Raw genomic sequence first — 14336 nt, 5'->3', positions numbered from 1 at the left:
TGGATGCAAAGAGGCCCACTCCAAAACACACCATAATTAAAATGCCAAAGGTTAAAGACAAGATGAGAATCTTAAAAACAGAAAGAGAAATGCAGTTATTTATCTACAGGGGAGTTATAAGACTGCCAACTGATTTCTCAAAAGAAACTTTGCAGGCTATAAGGGATTGGCAAGAAGAATTCAAAGTCATGAAAAAAGGGACCTACAGCCAAGATTGCTCTACCCAGCAAAACTATCATTTAGATTTGAAGGCAGATAAAGAGCTTCCCAGACAAGAAAAAACTAACGGAGTTCATCATCACCAAACCATTATTATATGAAATGTTATAGGGACTTATATAAGAAAAAGATGATCAAAACTATAAACAATAAAATGGCAATAAATACATATCTATCAACCATCAAATTTAAAAAATAAAGTAAGAAAACAAGAACAGAGACAGAATCATGGATACAGAGAGGGTTTTGATGGTTGCAAGATGGTATGGGGGTGTGGGGGAATGGGTGAAGAGGTGAGGAGATTAATGAGTACAAATAGGTAGTTACAGAATAGCAATGGGGATGTAAAGTACAGTATAGGAAATGGAGTAGCCAAAGAACTCATACGCATGAGCCATGGACATGAACAATGGCAGGGGGATTGCCTGAAGGAATGGAGAGTGCTGGGTGGAAGGGGGCAAAGGGAGAAAAATCAGGATAACTGTAATAGCATAATCAATAAAATAAAATGATTTTAAAAAATTAATACTGAAAGGGGTGGAGGTCTAGCTATTCCCTGTCACTCTGTGTGAAGCATGGGACCGTTCACTGACAACTGCTGTCAGCCTTGGGCTTTCAGACCAAAATTGTGAGATAACAGAAAATATCCCATCTGATAGCCTATTATAGTTACACCGTTCTGTCCCACTGACTTCTTCAACTTCCGATGTATTTGGAAATTCCGGGTCATCCACAAAATATCAGTAAAGCTATATACACAATGAAAGAAAAAAACCCTGATGAGTCCCTTCTGGGGTCAGCCAACAAGGGAAATAGCATAGCATGGAGTATTAATAATGGCCATTAATAGACTGAAAGTGACCAGAGGAGATGGGGAAGGAAGACAATGGTGGAAAGAAGGAGAAGGAACTAGACAAAGAACATGTATGAATGATCCATGGACCTGGACAACAGAGTGGGAATTGACTGTGGGAGAGGGAGGCAGAGTGGGATGGGTGGAGGAGGGAAAAAGGGGAAAAATTGAGACAACTGTAATAGAATAAACATGATATAAAAATAAAATTTTTTTTGAAAAAATGGCCACTAATAAAATTTAACTAAAGGTAAGTGGTCTTGACTGAGAACTTCCCACAAAGAGGAAATAAGAAATAAATGAACAGAGTCTGTTCATTTCAGCAGACAACAGATAGATTTTGGTTTATTTTCATTTTGTCCTACAGAATAATGTGATTTTTTTTTTTAAGCAAAGAAAAAAATAGATGGAAAGAACAGGGCAAATCCCAGGTCAATCTTTAAATAACCTGTCCATAAGCAATGCCAAGTTCACATTAGGCATAAAAACACTAGGATAAACACCAGACAATTGAAAATTTAATCAATTGTCAGTGCCCCTGAAGGCCACAGGGTACTGAGTAACAGCCAACCGGACTCTGAGCAAAGCAAGTCCAGTCAAAATGCAAACCTCCCCTCCTCTAACGGGGGAGAGGTCAAGAAGAGACAATAGATTTGCTCTTCACTTGCAACAGATTTTTTTAAATTATTCTGTTACATACAAGCTAATAAGATAATATTTAAGGCTGCCTCCAGCCTTAGGGTTTAAAATATACTCAAGCTCACACAATACAATAAGAAGCTGATTATCAACTATTATTTTTAGAAAATACAATCTTTTATGTCTTGGATTTGGGATTTATACATTTATCATTTTCTATAGCAGATATACTGACAACTCTCACTTCTACTGATAATGAAAAGAAGTTATAAGTGTCTTACATGTATATCATAGGTATCATTTTTATCTCAGAAAATACAATTCGCCGCCTACACATTACCATTTTATCTGGCTGTTTAACTACAGATAATGATCCTTTATGAATCAAGCCCACAACCTGGAGATTTTCTGATTTCGTGTTCCTTTGGACCCTTGCAAAAACAATATAGAACGCCTGCAGTGTAAAATTAGGCCTAAACTTAATTATCTTGCAGCCTATTTCCTGAGTTTAATTAACTTTTCTGAGTGGTTTCTACTGCAATGAGAACTAGGACCATTTTGTATTATTTAGTGTCATAATTTCTCTTCTCTCTCAGTTCCAAGGACACCACAAGCTCCCTCCAGCCCTAATTGCCATGGCAAATGCAGAGATATGAGAACTGAAAAACAGCTATAACCAAAATTAAGAATGTGCTGCTGTGCATACTAATATTGGGATAGAAATCCATGAGTGTGCTATCTATAATCCCTTCCAGCCTCTAAATGAACTGACTTTAAATATTTAATTATACTGTTAAGTAAATTCAGATTATAAATTCACATCCTCGTCATTACAGATCGTTGGACTGCTTCAGAGGAGGATAAATTGAAGCCAGGCCGACAGCCTTTCATAAACTAGAACATGACACAGTTTATGATTTAAACAGTCCTCCTTCTCCATACTATATATGCTGCTTCTCTGCACTCTGAGAAGACTGGCTGTGGCAAGATGCCCCGCCTCTAGAAAGTGTCTGAACCAATTACCCATGAGTAGTGGATTGCATGTGGCCTTTGGAGCCCAGCAGATTGGAATCGATCCAGGCTGTTCCATTATTAGCTCTGTAGTCACTGGCAAGTTCCTAAGTCCCTGCCAGCCTTTATTGTCCTGCTGTTGAACGCAGGTAAAAGTAAATGACCCATTGGAGAGATTTGATTATAAAATGAGATAACCAATGAGCTTCCTGACATTCCGTTCCCCTTCTCCCTCTGTAAAATGTTTTTACAGAAGAAAATCATTTCTGTGTAGGGAAAGTTGGTGGGTGACTTTTTACATGTCAATATGTGAATGGCTGAGAGAGGGTATGAACAGAAAAACAGACTTGAAAAATGAGGAGGCAGAGCTTTTGGCCAAGATGGATGCATAAGTAGATATACTTTGTTTCCTTGCACAACCAAAGGAAGGATGACAACCAATTTAACAACAAAAAAACAACCAGAGCTGCCAGAAAATCTAACTATATGGAAGTCCAACAACCAAGGAGTTGAGGAAGAAGCATTCATCCAGACTGGTAGGAGGGGTGGGGAGGGGTGGAGTTGGGCAGCCAGAATGGATAGTACATGCAGCAAGATGGCAAGGTGGTGAGTGGAAGACCAGGTGGGTGAGGCAGCAGAGAGCAGACTGGGATATCCCACATTTGTGTGCAGATAAACCAGAAGAAACAACTAGGGAGCAAGACAGGCCACGCAGCCCAGGGTTCCAGTGCCTGGAAAGAAAACCTCAAAACCTCTGGCTATAAAAACCTGTGGAGGTTGCAGTGGTGGGAGAAACTTCCAGCCTTACAGGAGAGTACATTGGAAGGACCCACAGGATCCTAGAACATACACAATCCCACCCACCCTGGAATCAGAACCAGAAGGGCACAACTTACTTTCAGGTAATGGGGGAAGTGACTGAAAATGGGGCAAGAGCTGAGCAAGCAGCATTGTTCTCTCTCTGACCCCTCCCCCACATACAGTGCCACAACACATCAAAATGGGTTGCCCAGGCCCTGGCAAATACCTAAGTCTCCGCCCCCTACAAAGTAACAGGTGTGCTGAGACAAAGAAATATGGCCCAAATGAAAGAACAGATCAAAACTCCTTTGAACTAAGCAAGGAGGAGATAGCCAACCTATTAGATGGAGAGTTCAAAACACTAGTGATCAGGATGCTCACAGAAATGAATGAGCACCTCCGCAAAATAAAGGAAAAAGTGAAGGCTGTACAAAATGATATAAAGAAAAATGTACAGGGAACCAAGAGTGGAGGGAAGGAAACCAGGGCTCAAATCAACGATTTGGAACACAAGGAAGAAATAAACATTTAACCAAAACAGAATGAAAAAACAAGAATTCAAAAAAATGAGGAGAGGCTGAGGAACCTCTGAGACAACTTTAGATGTTCCAACATCTGACTCATAGAGGTGCCAGAAGAAAAGGAAGAGAAAGAAATTGAAAATTTATTTTTAAGGAAATAGACATGCAAGTCCAGGAAGCTCAGAGAATCCCAAAGAAGTTAGACCCAAAGAGGAACACACCAAGACACATCAAAATTAAATTACCCATGAATAAAGACAAGGAGAGAATCTTCAAAGCAACAAGAGAAAAGGAGACAGTTACCTACAAAGGAGTGCCCATAAGACTATCAGCTGATTTCTCAAAAGAAACCTTGCAGGCAAGAGGGGGCTGGAATGAAGTATTTAAAGTCATGAAAGGCAAGGACCTACATCCAAGATCACTCTATCCAACAAAGCTATCATTTAGAATGGAAGGGCAGATAAAGTGCTTCCCAGGTAAGGTAAATTAAAGGAGTTCATCATCACCAGTCTATATTATATAAAATGTTAAAGGGACCTATCTAAGAAAAAGATGAAGCTCAGAAACTATGAACAGTAAAATGACAATGAACTTACAACTATCAATAACTGAACAAAAAAAAAAAACTAAGCAAACAACTAGAAAAGGAACAAAATCACAGAAATGGAGATCACGTGGAGGGATATCAGCAGGGAGCAAGGGGGGAGGATAATGGGGGGAAAGGTACAGGGAATAAGAAGCATAATGGTGGGTACAAGATATACAGGGGGAGGTTAAGAATAGTATAGGAAATGGAGAAGCCTGAGAACTTATATGTAGGACCCATAGACATGAACTAAGGAGGTGGGGGGAAGGCTGGAAGGGAGGTACAGGGTGGAGGTGGATAAAAGGGAGGAAAAGGGGACAACTGTAATAGCATAATCAATAAAATATACTTTCAAAAAAGGAGGGGGCTTCTCTGAGACAGGTAAGTATGAAAAAGTAGATAAAAAGTTGTAAAGACCTAAACATTGCTTGTACCAAGAAACAAAGAAAGGAGGGAGGGAGGGAGGGAGGGAAAGGAAAAGAAAGGAAATGAGGGAGGGAGGGAGGGACAAAGAGAGAGAGAGAGGGAGGGAGGGAGAAAAGAAGAGTGAAAAAGAAAGGCAGTAGAGAGAGGAAGAAAGAGAAACAAAACAAAACATCTAGCATACTCTGATGCAAGGTGCAAGAAAAAGGGCTACAGCTTCTAGAAGAATTTATGACATAAAACTAGGTGAATCCAGACAGAAAACAGGATGTCTCCCCGTTCACTTTCTAGCCTGCAGGTCCCAGGTCCACATTTACCAGCGATTTGGCTGCTGCTCTGCCCTGAGCCTGTCTTCACACCACAGGGCTCTGCAGCCAGCTTCCTGATGCCAGCAGGTACTTTGAGCCTATACACCTCTCCAAACATTCACTCATTTCTGCAGCTGGTCCAGTCTCACAGCCAAGATTTTCCTTGTTTTAAGTAGATTGTACACCTTCAGTTCTGCAATGTGGAAGAGCATCCCACTATGGTCCCCGGTCAGAGGGACACCTTGACCTGGCTCCATCCAGTATCTCCTTGGTCCTTCCTTGGCTAGCCATTGGAAATCTTCCTTCCCCACCAATATCCATTTTTGAACTTTCAGTCTGGGTATAAGGGGAGGTAAAATGAGTCACACTTAAGATTATTCTGAGTCATGAAAAGGGACATCTCCGCTTAAGAAGATGAGACACATATTGATGTCAATAGTGATGGGCAGGTACTGGCCACTTGAGATCCTGACATGAGAGCAAAGAAGAGGACAGTTACTATAGATCTGTTGCTTACGTGACATGCAATACCACCTTGGTTCACACCAATGATAATAGTTGATACTTTCAAGGGTTGTTGCTCAAAATCTTAAACAATGAGCATCTTTGGAAACATGTGTTCCTTGTGCTAAACCCACACCTGAGGATGCTGGAGTTGAACGAGGCAAAGGCATGGCCATAACTAGGACAATGACATTTAGTGAAGTCCTGGCATTTTTGTTACTAAGGTAAGGGTACATAAGGCCATTGTTACTGTTCTCACTCCAATTCAAAAATGAGGAAGAATTCCCCTCTATACTTTCATATTATTGCCACTTTTCATTCAGAATTTTCAAATCTACCTTGTTCAAAGAAAGAACCTTCAAAACTTAGTCTAATACTTGATTCCATTCTTTTAAAAAAAAAAAAAAAAAGCTTGGATAATAGAGGGCCTATACGTTTCTTGTATTTAGTTTATAACCTTGGCCATCATGGGCCCTCAAAATCCACATACCAGTCTTCATTTTACATTAAAATTAAAATACTTGGCCTTGAGATTATACTGAGCCACAGAGGACTTTGTACCGCAGGTCCTCCCACCTGCGTCTGTTTCCCAGCCTCCCACACACTCCACTGCACAGGCCTTAAATCATCCCGCACACCCTGCTCTTGTACCTGCCAACATCATCCACTGTCTAAATGCAGCTAGCAGCTGTTTATTTACAATTAGATCTGCCAGCTGGAAAGCAAACATTCTACATTACCGAATCAATCAATGTTACAGGGAGAGAAAAAAATCAGGTACAGCATGAAATGGAGGACAGGAACATTACATTATATTGCAGCTGTCCTTGTCTAATGCCATTAGATGTTCTCAGCACCAAAAATTAATATAACTACAGTCTATGATCAGCTGTCTGCTACTCACAGATTTGACATCTAAGAAATACAGCCCACTAGAGGTAAAGATTTGGGCCTGGGCAGCCCATTGTTTTCTGCTGATGACCTGAACAATACTGTCCTATGGATGGTTCTCTATAATGCAATCAGGGCTTCTGCCCTACACTATGTTTGCCAATTTTATTACCTTTTATTCAAATAGCAAGCAGAGCTGAACCATACATATTGATATTGGGCTTTCAAAATAGTATCATATTACCAGATAGATTATTTGGGGGTACCCTCTCATTTTGGAAAACTCAAATGATGAGATTATAAAGATCATAAAGTGGCCCTGCACAAGTATCCTCCCCTTTTTATTGATTTATATATTTACTGATGTTCATGGCCTTGATTTGAGTTTGGCTACTAATTCATAAAGCGTAAGTTCAAACACATTTGACTGATTTAGACCTCAAAACCAGTAAAGCAAAAAAATCACAATGTAGTAGGAATGCAACAAAAGCATAATAGTATGGTTTGGGCTTAAAAACAAATGCTTAAATTGATAAGGTGACTGGTAAGTCATGATGAGGAAGGAAAGGCCACTAATTATAAAATTATAGAATCTCACTGAACCTGAGATTGTACCATACAACCCAACATTTTTAACCCCCCAAAAAAAAAACTCCTCCGGAATAGGCTCATATTTGTCAATGCTCCTAAAACCCACTGAAGTTTGATTGAGCAGCACTTCAAGTAAATTATAAATGTCCTTCTCTGGCCCTGCTGTGCCATGAATTTGAAGGTTTGCCCTCTGTGAGCTGGCTCCTGATGGGAAACTCTAATGCCCATGGTGTACAAGGTTTGCCCAGAAGGTATCCAGCCATGTAATTTGAAAAACAGAGGCATTTATTGCAAAAGATACAAGGTACAAGAAACATTGTACACAGGACAACGACACCTCAGTTCCTTCAAATTAGGCACCTTGGGACCTCACACAGTTCTCCTATTTACTGTCAGCCGCCCCATTGTATTTTCCTGAATCTCATCAATGGTCTGAAATCTCCTTTAAAAAGATTTGAAAGAGATTCCTTTCAAAGATGATTTTCATTTTGGGAAAAGCCAGAAGTCACAGGACACCAAATCTGGGCTGTAAGGGGGCTGAGTCACCTGGGTGATTTGATGTTTTGCAAAAAAACTCTGCACCACTCGAGATGTGATGCATGAGCGGGGTCGTTGTCATGATGAAGCTGCCAATCACCAATTGCCCACAGCTTTGGCCTTCTGAATCATCCGAATAGTTTTTGCAGAGGAATGTTCAAGCTTAATGCATAATTTAATGAAGATTCATTGTCCTACTCAGCCATTTTGAATGCGACGGCCACACAGTACACACGCTCCCTCAACAGTGTCTTCTGCCCCCACTGACTTGTATGGTGAAGTTGTCATTGCTCGGGCATGTGCATTACAGTCCACTCTCCTTGGCTGCCAGGTTACATCAATGTCGTACAAATCATTCTCGCTACATCAACAATGGCTGGGTTTTTTCAGGACAGACCTCGTAAATGCAGACATGCCTGCTGCCACCACTGAAAAACTCATTGGAAATGCGTGGCCAAGGCTGCTGCAGACCCCTCTGCCCTCATTAGAAAACAATCTGGCAGTAAACAAAAAAAACGATAAAACTTGGAGAGCTTAAGGAATCAAGAAAAGACTGTGGAGGCCTCCTGGAAAATAAACACTCTCAGCCAGGTAGTGGGATTGGCCATTAGTGGATCCAGGACCTTCGTGAAGAGCTTCCCATTTTCTATATCCAGGTTTGGTTTAAAACTGCAGGCCCAGACTCCAACTTTTTCTGCCCCAAGGACTGGCCAAAAAGTTCATTTGGTTTTTTTCTGATGGCTCTAGTAGCACTTAGTTGTCTTTAACACCATTCAAAACAATTTTGTTAGATTGTATTATGACAGCTGTCAGATCAGCATGCATTTAAAAAAACATCAAAATTGGTGAATTTTTTGTAGCCAATTTAATATTGAAGATGGGAAAAAGCGACATTTTTGCCATATTATGCTTTACTATTTCAAGAAAGGTAAAATGCAACCGGAATGCAAAGATTTGTGCAGTATATGGAGAAGGTGCTGCAGTGGACTGAACGTGTTAAAAGTAGTTTGTGAAATTACATGCTGGAGATTTCTCACTGAACAGCACTCCATGGTCAGGAAGACCAGTTGTAGTTGATAACAATCAAATCAAGACATTAATTGAGAATAATCAATGTTCTACCACACAGAAGATAGCCAACATACTCAAAATATCCAAATCAATTCACATTTGGTAAAAATGAAAAAAGGTGTCTTTTATTTTACAGAAAAAACTAAATGGGCTTTTTAGCTAACCCAATATATTTCTACCACCTGGTTTACATAATGCTCCAAAGTAGCCTATAAACCCTGAACTTCCCAGAGTGCATGGGAGAGAATGTGGTTTAAAAATATAAGCAAACCTTGGGAGATAGCTAAGTTGAGGAGGTGTATATATAAAATTACAGAAGGGTCAGACTAAAGGGAAGGCAATCAGACCACTGCAGGACCACTCTGGGTCTGCGTGGATAAGGTACCAAATGAAAGTGAGATAAAAATGGGAAGAATGGGCCCAGTGGTAGGGAGACTATATTGGCCACAAAGTGTGTGGTAGTCATTCACCTCCCTGTTCATAGGACCAAATGTAAACATTTGTAGATTGGGACAAAGGCTTTTCCTCTCCCACAACAGCTCACCAAGTATAAATTTTGTATGACTTACTCAAAGTCACTGTGTCATTTTGGTTTCCTTCATTTCCATCTTTTCTTTTACTCCTGGAAGAATCCCTCTTTTCTCTCTTACTGTATTTACTCATTTCTATCCCTTATGATATCAAAGTAACAGCATCATACTATTTTTGGATTATTTGGTTGAATGCAACAAAAATGGGTTCTGACTAACTTTAGCAAAAAAAAATTAACTTTCTGGAAAGAAAGGGGGTAGTACATCAAATGGAAGAGCAAGATGAGTGAGCAGATCTCAGGAAGGATGAAAACCAGGGTAAAGCTGGGAAGATAATGGATGGTCTCTTCAGAATCACCAGAAGGATAAGTCATGTCATTCTGCTCAGGATGCAAGAGAAACCATGTGGAGTAAGGGAGGAGAAGGTCTCCAATTCTGGTACCGAAGGAAGGTAGACTGGATGCTGGACAGGCATCCCCATTGGCTGTCCATCACAGCCGTACATGGATGTACTTGCACATGCAGCAATGGCATGATGCTCGGGGTGGGGGGGGAAGTATTAGAAACACAGGTGCAACCAATGGCTCTATTTTATGGCTAAACACATTCTACACCACCACCTGCATTTGGTGCATTTTATTCCTCTCTTCAACATAAAATTTTTCATTTCAATATCCAACTTTCACAGCGAACATTCACCTGGCTTTAATTCCCTACTCTTACCCATTAAGTAATTCTGATTATTTCTGTTTATTATAAAGAAAAACCAAGATAAGGTTACAGGAAATGTCTCTAAAAGAGGAGAGGCATCTTCAACCACATCAATGCTGCCCAACAGAACATTCTACAATAACGGGAATGTTCTATATGCAGGCTGTCAATACACTGACCACATGTGGCTACTGAGCACTTGAAATGTGACTAATGAGACTGAGAAACTGAACTGTATTTAATTTCATTCAACTTAAATATAAGTATCAAAAAATGGGTAATAGACACCTTATTGGACAGTACAGAATAGATGTACACTCTCCAAGAAATTTCTTGTTCTATTTATTTGAAATCTATATTGCTTGTATGCCCTGCAGCACTCATGCGTTCTGTGAATGTGGGTGTTCAAAGCTAATTCAATATTTTTCTGAGAAAGTTCAAAGTAACTCTGGTGCCATTATATAAATAAGGCACAAAAAAAAGGCACCTAATGGCTAAATAACTTGCATAAGGTCACCCAAAATCTAACCGGTCCCCCAGACAAATAAACACCCGAAGCTCTAGAAGGCGCTGAGCTCTGGCGCTGAGCTCTGGCTCCGGCCCTGCCTTAGCACGTGACCTTGGGCACGCCCAGCTTTCTCTCATTTCTTGAAAAGAAAGGGGCTAGACTAGGTGCTCTCGGGCCCGTCTTCTAACTCTAAAAGCTTCATTTTTATTCTCTTCCCACTAAAATCTAGAAGCTGTAGTACAGAGTTGTATTGCAAACACAAACGGTAGGACCTAGAGCAAACCGGAGAATGTGTGTTCCAGGCAATCATACGACTGGGAACGTGAGCGCACCGTCTGGAGATTCTGATTTTCAAAGAGACCTCAGGTACCCTTTTTTTATTGTTGGAGTCTAAAGCAATTTTTCAGAAAACCTCTGTGAGCTAAGCAAAATTCATCCACAGCAGAGTGTGACATAGATTGCTTCAGACAGATTATAACTAAAAACCTGGGGCACTCAAACTCTGTCGTTTCAAGTGACCTCCCCTCAACCTTCCGGATTTTCTGACTTCCTCCACACTCCCATATTTTTCTCAGTTTAAATTAATATTTTTGAAACCTCCTTCTGGGATCCAAATGATCTACCTTAAAATGCTGATTATTAGATAAAGCCATGGTTGTGAAGGTGACTTTGTTTCTATTGATTGAAACAGAGAGAAAAGTTATCAGAATGTGCCAATGATAATTGACAGGTGCCCATCTCTCATGGGTCTTTCTTGATGCTACGAAAAGAACCCAACTACCAAAGGAACTCAAGGTTTCTGTGATTTGCTAAATGCATTTAATTTATTCTCAGATAAAACCACAAATAATTACTGCCTAGGAAAATCTAATCTGTCACTAAGCAGGATTTGACAACTCCACAAATCTTACTGCAGTAAAAGAGCAGAAACACCAGGTGGCAGCATTATATCATTAAAGATGCTCAGAACTTGAAGTAGTTTCATAAAAAATTGTCTTGGCAGAATGTCAAATCAACCTGCATTTCTTCTAGATCTCTTCTTAGCTAATTAATGTTTTTAGAATTTATTTTTAATCTATTATTATTATTATCTATTATTAATGGGATGTTCAGAGATACCGGTACCTCTGGGGTTAAGTGACATAAAATTGCATAAGGGAAATTTTTAATCACTTTTTTAAAGTAGTGTCTTTGCTTATTATTAACCTATTTGTGTTATAGGCTCCTGGGAGTGATGAATCTTCATTTTGTAAGGGAAATCCTGATGATTAAGATTCATGTCCCAGAGTCCCTGCAGTACTATATACAGTAGAAACTCAGGAGACAACTTAGATAATAAGCAAAGGATCTCTTTTCAAATCCAGAAATTGCACCTCCATGTACTCTGGAAATAAAACCCGAATTCGGACCTCAACATTAAGCTTAAAAAATTGGTCACCAGACAACTGGGAGTCAGAATCTCTTCTCCCATCCCCCACTCTCACCCACCCACCCACAACTTTGTTTCCATTCTACCACAGGAAACTGCCATCTCCTTGCAATTCAAATCAAAACATATTTTACTACAATAAAAAATTATATATGCGTATATGTGTGCCTGTGAAAATATGTGTGTTTATGTGTATGCATGTATAGATCCATCTTGCCATAATCTACCTAAAAAGAAACAATAATTCCTAAATATCATCAAGTATCCAGAAAAGGTTCTAATTTTCAAATGTCTTACAAATCCTCAATTCTTTATTTATTGATATCTCTCTCTATTTTTTTCTTTTTACTTAAAGAGAAAGATTGATTTGTTGTTCAACTTATTTATATAGTCATTGTTTTCTTCTTATATGTTCCCCTGACCAGGGATGGAACCCACAAATTTGGCATATCAGGTTGATGCTCTAAACAACATGGCCAATTCTTTTTTTAAAAAAATTATTTTAAAAAATGGGCGGACCAGGAAATCAGCAAGATGAAGCCCTCTGCCACCCCCAGGAACTCCTCACCACGTGCCACCTGTGGGAGCAGATGAGCAGCCATCCAGGTATCAAGAAAGAAATGGGTAGAAAAGATGACAAACTGCTGTCATTACTGAAAGGTGTGTATGTTGATTCCAAAGATCCAGTGTCATCTGTGTGGGTAAAAGATGCTGGAATAACTCAAGAGCCAAAGGAATTCAGCTTGCTGAAAGGCCATGCCTTTCACATAAATATTGAGGACATTCCCAAAAGCAAAAGTTCCATTGTAGAGGCATTGACGCTTCTCAACAATCATAAACTTTATCCAGATCCATGGACTTCTTAGAAAATAGCAGAATACCATCTAGAACAGAAAGATGTAAATTCTCTTCTCAAATATTGTTACTTCTGCAGTCCAAATCTTCCCTCCTAAAGACAAGAAAGCAGTACAATCAAAATAAAGACAATCTTGAAGTTCTTTTCCTCTGTGTACTACCTGTCCCCATTCCCTGTTTATTTTCTCATTTTTAGCTGTTAAATTATATAAAATACCAAATGTTCAGAGTTCAATAATAAAAAATAAAAAAAACAGAGCAATTTTCCATACCTTTTGCTCTCCCTGGCCCCTCAGCCGCACATGGCTCCATCAGGCTGAAGTCCTCACAGCTGGACTGGGGAATCACTGTTGGGAGGAGCAGGGCCAAGGCCCATAAGCAGGTTCTGACCTCAGCTGTCCGATGCTAAAGGCTCTCTCCCAGAACAGAAAACAAATACGCCTCTTCTCCGTTCTTAAAGGAGGCGCAGAAGCAAATCCCTGGCAATTTTAGAAGAGCCATTTTTATCCCTGATTCCAGCGTCATGAGTTCAAACAGAAAAACGTCAATTCTCAGAGCATCCTCATACAAGCTTAGCAGTATTTTAATTGTAAAAAAGAAAAGTATCTCTCTTTCCTTCTTTTACTCCCTTTGTATTTAATGAGACTACATCGAATCATTCAGCTCCTCAGGAGCCCTACCAGCCCTGTAAAACCCTTAGAAAACCTGAAGAAAGTCACAGCCCCTCTGTGCATGAGGAAAGTCCACATGCACTGACGCAGAGAGTACACACAGTCAGAGGACCTGGGGGTCGCCCGTGTTGGGCCCCAAGGTGACGAACCTGTGGCGCTTGAGAAATGTGTGGGCACGTGCGAGGGTCAGTGCAGAACACAGTCGACCCCGCAGAAGGTAGCCAACAACCCCTCTCCACCACCTGATAGTCACTTCCCCGCAGCTTGTTTCAGTTTGTCCTTTTACTTTGCATAGTTTTGTTTTCTCCACACAAGGCCCGGAGGGCATCTACAGTGTGTCTGAGAGAGTTCTAGGTACTTTCGCTCTAGCATCTTTGCCAAAAGCATTTGCCACAAACATGTTCACCGGGTAACTAATTGGCCGTAAGGCAATTTTGCTGTAAAAAAAAGTAAAATCATGAAAATAAAAGAGAAATATTAAAAAGGACATAAAATTTAAAAGACTTTATCACAAAATACATATATTTGGATACAGTTGTAATGTGTGTAGATTCGTGGCAGTGCCGTGCGAATAACATGTTATTTTGTGGATTGTACCTAAGCCCTTGCCTTCGTTCTGTGGGAAATGTGGGTTGCATTCTGTGCCATCAAAATGGCCCTGAGCCTCCCTTTCCCCT

General features: G+C 40.1%; 1 pseudogene; it reads left to right on the top strand.

The window, feature by feature from the left end:
• Positions 1–4010: 4010 nt before the first annotated feature.
• On the top strand, positions 4011–13114 carry LOC129083478 (NADH dehydrogenase [ubiquinone] 1 alpha subcomplex assembly factor 4-like; annotated as a pseudogene).
• The last annotated feature ends 1222 nt before the right edge of the window (positions 13115–14336 follow it).

The sequence above is a fragment of the Pteronotus mesoamericanus genome, unplaced genomic scaffold (assembly GCF_021234165.1).
Source record: "Pteronotus mesoamericanus isolate MK-2021 breed Mesoamerican mustached bat unplaced genomic scaffold, CSHL_Meso_final scaffold_167, whole genome shotgun sequence".
NCBI classification, from domain to species: domain Eukaryota; kingdom Metazoa; phylum Chordata; class Mammalia; order Chiroptera; family Mormoopidae; genus Pteronotus; species Pteronotus mesoamericanus.
This window is presented reverse-complemented; position numbering and strand designations above follow the sequence as displayed.